Here is a 5,993-nt window from a genome sequence, read left to right on the forward strand (position 1 = left end):
TACTGACCCCTTCACATCTGTTAATACTGCATACAGGTGTTATGGCAATCTTATCACTGAAGCAAGCACTTCATTGTGCATAACCATCAACCTTTCTCTGTTAGGTTGCTCCATTCTTCACTTAGTTCTCTGCAACAGAGTGCACATGCTTGCTCCCTTGTACCAGGTCTCCCTGTAAAATCACAGAAATGCTGAAGGAACTCAGCTGGTCTTGCAATGTCCATACGAGGTAATGATACATTAATGAAGTTTCAGGCTTGACCCCTTCTCAAAGGTATGAGTGAAAAAATATGGGAGTCTTCATTAAAGGCTGGGAAAGGAAAGGAGGAAGAATGTAAGGGGTAGGAATACAGACTAACCGCTAAAAGTTGTTAGTAAAACTACAATGCTACAGAAACTCAGCAGGTCAAACAGTGGACTTTATATACTAAAGATAGAGATACATAACCAACCTTTTTTCATCAAGGTGTACATTGAGGATATGACAAGAGGAAAAGTGAGAATTAATTTTGGCTCAGTGGAAGGAGACAGTGGGAAGAGGGAAGAGACAGAGAGAGAGAGAGAGAGTTCTGGGGAAAGGCGAAAGGGAGTGGGGGGGTGGAATTTAACTAACTGGAGAAGTTGACATTAATGCTATCTGGTGGAAGGGTGTCCTGATGGAAGATGAGGTATTGTTCCTCCAGTTTTTGAGTGGTCTCAGTCTGGCTGTGCATGGGCAGACATGTCAGTAAGGGAATTGAAATAGGTAGCCACCAGGAGATCCATGATATTGCAAAGGATAGAGTCAAGGCGCCCATTCTCTCCAATGTAGAAGAGACCTCAGCGGAAGCACCGGATGTAGCAGATGAGGACTGCAGATTCACAAGTGAAATGTTGCTTCACTTGGAAGGACTGCAAGGGGCCTGAATGGAGGTGAAAGAGGAGGTGTGGGTGCCAGTGAAACATCTTTTGGATTCACAGGGGTAGGTGTCATGGAGTCATTTGGTGGGGAGGAAAGAATGGACAAGGGAGTCATGGAGGGTGTTTTCCCTGCGGAAGATGGAAAGAGGAGAAAAGGGGAATATGTGATCATCTAGTAGTAGGTGGTGGAAATGGCAGAGGAGGATATGTTGGCTACAGAGGCTGGTGGCATGTTAGGTGAGGACAAGGAGAATCCTGTCTTTTGTCCGCATGGGGTCAAAAGGGGCCAGGGCAGATGTGCAAATAATGGAGGATATGCAGGTGAGGTTGTAGAGGGAAAGCCATGATGCTTGAAGAAGGAGATCTCTGAAGATCTGGCATGGAAGACCTTATCCTGCAAGTAGATGTGATGGAGCTGGAGGAATTGAGAGAAAGGAACAGAATCCTGACAGGCGACAGGTTAAGACGAGGTAATCTCTGCCCTATCCTTCCCTGCCCTGGATGCAAGCTACCATGCATAGGAACATAGGAAGTAGGAACAGGAGTAGGCCTAAAATGGCCCATCGAGCCTGCTTCGCCATTCAATAAAATCATGGCTGATCTAATTTATGACCTAACTCCACCTACCTGCCTTCTCCCCATATCCCCTAATTCCTCTATCATGTAAAAATTTATCGAACTGAATTTTAAATGTTTAATGAAGCAGCCTCAACCACTTCCCTGGTTAGAGAATTCCAAACATTCACTACTCTCTGAGAAAAACTATTTTTCATCATCTCTGTCCTAAATCTACTCCCCCGAATCTTGAGACTGTGCCGAGAGACTCAGCACACACAGATCCCACCAGGAAAATTACTTCTGAATTAAACCCAGAGTCAAGTTAAACAATGAAATTTGCAGATTCTGCAGTCAATTGTAATGTACTAATGTGCAGGAGAAACATTCCTATGGATGGTGAATAACCTGCTGAGTTTCTCCGGCACATCTGCATATTGTAAAGACTGAGTCAGAAATAAGCTGGGACCTCTGAGTGTTGGACTGAGTGGTGGGCTGCCTTCATCCTCACTTCCTTCCTGTATCACTGCCTGGATGTATTGCAGATTAAGGCACCATAGTTAGTGTATCAGTTAGTGCAACTCTTTTACAGCGCCAACAACCTGGGTTTGAATCTGGCACTGCCTGTAATGTGTTTGTATGTTCTTACTGTGTCTGCATGGGTTTCCTCTGGGTGCTCCCGTTTTCTTCCACTGTTCAAAACATACAGGGGGTGTAGGTCAATTGGGTGGCATGGGCTCGTGGGCTAAAAGGGCCTGTTACCGTGCTGTATGTCTGTACGTCTGACTTTAAATTTAAAGTTACATTTTAAAATCCCTTGCTTGTGGTACAGCAGAAAGAAACAAGGGAAGATTATGGTGGAGTGAAGATTGTGGTAAGGAAGACATGTGTGCAAACTTTATGGACTGGCAGGAAATTGGGGTGGGACGTGAGACAAGGAATCAGATCTGCCTTTGGTTGAATCTACCTCGCCAATGCGTAAGTTACAATGAGCACCCCTCTCCCACCATGAGGTATAAAAATATGGAACCATAGAACATTAGAGCACAGAAACAGGACTCTTCAGTCCTTATAGTCCTTGCTAAACCCTTTTTTTTCCCTAGACCCACTGACCTCCATGTACTTGTCCAAATTCCTCTTAAAAATTAAAATTCAGCCCACATTCACCACCTCAGCTGGAAGCTCATTCCACACCCCCACCATTCTCTATGTGAAGAAGTTCCCCCTAATCTTTTCCCCTTCCACACTTAACCTATGTCCTCAGGTTTTTAATCTCACCTACCCTCAGTGGAAAAAGCCTATCTACATTTACTCTGTCTATCCCCCTCATAATTTTAAACACAAACTCTGTACTCTCAAAATTTCGCCTTTGTCCTTCACTTACCTCACACATCCTTGCCCAAAAACAACAATTCCAATCCACTCATTCTAGATCCTTATTCATTTCCTCAAAATTGGCCTTTCTCCAGTTTAGAATCTCAACCCGAGGCCAAGATCTATCCTTCTCCATAATTAACTTGAAACTAATAGAATTATGATTACTGGACCCAAAATGTTCCCCTACACATACTTCTGTCACCTGCCCTGTCTCGTTCCCTAATATGAGATCCAGGATTGCACTCTCTCTAGTTTGTACCTCTATATATTGATTTAGAAAACTTTCTTGAAAGCACATTTGACAAACTCCAAGCCATCCAGCTCTTTTACAGTATGAGAGTCCCAGTCAATATGTGGAAAATTAAAATCTCCTACTATCACAACCTAACGTTTCCTGCATTTGTCTGCTATCTCTCTACAGATTTGCTCCTCCAATTCTTGCTGACTATTGGGTTGTCTATAATACCTTTCCTGTTCCTCAGCTCCACCCATATGGCCTCAGTAGATGAGCCCTCTGGTCTGTCCTGCCTGAGCACAGCTGTGATATTTTCCCTGATGAGCAATGCCTCTCTTCCCCCTTTCATTACGTCCCCCCCACCCCCCTCCCCACCCCCACAGCCATTCTATCACATCTAAAGCAATGGAAGCCTGGAACATTGAGCAGCCAGTTCTGTCCCTCCTGCAACTAAATTTCACTTATGGCCACAATGCCATAATTGCACATCCCAATCCACACTCTAAGCTCATCTGCCTTTCCTACAATACTCCTTGTATTGAAATAGATGCACCTGAGAACATTTTCACCACATTCAACCCATTGACTTCTAACGGTGCATGCAATTTTACATCATCTTTTCCCTCCTCCACTCCTCTATCTGCTTTGGTTTCCCCATCTCCTGCAAATCTAATTTAAACCTGCCAGAGCAGCACTTGCAAACCTTCTAGTCCCCTTCTAGTTCAGATCCAAACTGCCCCATCGGAACAGGTCCCACCTTCCCTGGAAGAGAGCTCAATGATCCAGAAACCTGAAGCCCTCCCTCCTGAACCATGTCTTTAGCCACATATTAAGTTGCATTATCCTCCTATTTCTAACCTCACTAGCACGTGGCATGGGTAGCAACCCTGAGATCACTGCCCTAGATGTCCTGTCCTCCAACCTAGTGCCTTGACTTCCTGAACTCTCCTTGTAGGACCTCCTCACTCTTCCTACCCACATCATTGGTCCTTATATGGATCACAACATCTGGCTGCTCACCCTCCTTACTGAGAATGCCATGAACTTGTTCTGAGATATCTCAGACCCTGGCAGCAGGGAGGAAACATACCATTCTGAATACTTGATTTCTTATCTGTCCCCCTAACTATGGAATCCCCTATTACTGCAGCTCGCCTCTTCTCCTCCCTTCGCTTCTTAGCCACAGGATCAGACTCCGTGCCAGAGGCCTGATCTCTGTGGCTTGTCCCTAGTATGTTGTTCCCCCCAACACTATCCTAAATGGTATGCTTACTATTGAGAGAGATGGCCACAGGGGTTCCCTGCACTGCCTGCCTGTTCCCTTTCCCTCTTCTGACTGTCGCACATCAACATTCCTCCTGCCTTCCAGGTGTGATAGGATCCCTGTAACTCCTGTCTATCATCCTCACTACCTCCCAAATGATCCAAACTTCATCCAACTCCAGCTCCAATTCCTTAACTCAGGAGCTGCAGCTGGATGCACTTCCTGCAGATACCCCACATTTCTCAAGAAGAGCATTCCCCTGCCTTGGCTGCCATTCCCACTGTCTATGACTAGAGGAACAAAATACACGATATCTAAAAAACCTGCCCTTACCTGTGCCTACCTGCTTAATCTTGTTCCTTTCTGACTTCAACCCCAACTATTCCTCACTTCTTACCTGTCCTTACCAAAGCCTGTTGAGCCAAAGCCTTACCACTCTGACTCAGCCCACTCCAACGATGACTGCTCTCTTCTTTGTCTTCAACTTTTGAACTCAATTGCCCAATTAAGTTCAATGTCCCTGTACCTGCCCCCATTAGTTACTTGTTACTACCTTCTGTTAACACTGAGGGCGTAGAATCACACAGCACAGAACAGGCCTTCTGTCATTACAGTCTTCACCAACCTTCAACCACCTATTTACATTAATCCTACAGTAATTCCAATTTATTTTCCCATTAACAATTCCAGATTCAACCACTTACCCACTGGGTTCAATGTAGGGGAATCCAAAATTGATTTGTATTGGGAATAACTTGATCAAATTTTATGAAGAGAGGATTTGGTGAAGAAAATGCAATGACTGTGGACTTTTCAAGGTTGTCCAGGAGAGTGCTCCATTATATGTAATTATCAAGATTGACAACCATGGAATAAAAAGGGCAGTGGCAGGAAAGAGAGAAAATTGGCTAGGTGACAGAAAATAGCATATGATGGTCCACACATATTTCAATTGGATGAAAGCGTACCATAGAGTTTCACAAAGATCCAGTAAATTACATGTATTAATGATTTAGGTTGTGATATATTGGGCATAGTTTTCAAACCTAAAGGTGACACATAACTTGGAAGTGAAGTGGAACTTGAGCAAGAGGATATAGACAGCCTGGTGGAATTGCTGGACGCGTGACAGATGAAATTTAACACAGGCAGATATCAAGTGTCACACTTAGGTAGGAATAGTGAGGTGAAGCAATATAAATTAGATGGCATGATTCTGAAATGGATGTAGAAACAGTTATAACTGCACAAATCATTGAATCCACAGCACAAATTGAGAAAGCAACTCAAAAGAATGTGGGATGTTGAACTTTACAAACAGGGGCATGATAAACAATAGCAAGAAAGTAGTTCAGAAACAACTGAAAAGTGGGTCCAGGTACCTCACTTTACAAAAGATGCAGAAGGTATGATTCCAAGCCTGAGGGAGGTTGATTTTGTGGATAGACTGGACAAATTGTTCTTTTGAACAGAGGAGGTTGAGAAGGGACTGAATCCAGGTGTTTAAATTTTTGAAGGCTGTGAACAAGGTAGATGGAGTGAAGCTGTTCCCACTGGTAGGAAGGACAGGAATCAAAATGAGGGTGATCAGAGGTTTTAATTATCTCTTTTGGTCAATTCCACACATTTTTGAAGGGCATAATTTCACATGAGCATGGGATA

The sequence above is a fragment of the Narcine bancroftii genome, chromosome 5 (assembly GCF_036971445.1).
Source record: "Narcine bancroftii isolate sNarBan1 chromosome 5, sNarBan1.hap1, whole genome shotgun sequence".
NCBI lineage: Eukaryota > Metazoa > Chordata > Chondrichthyes > Torpediniformes > Narcinidae > Narcine > Narcine bancroftii.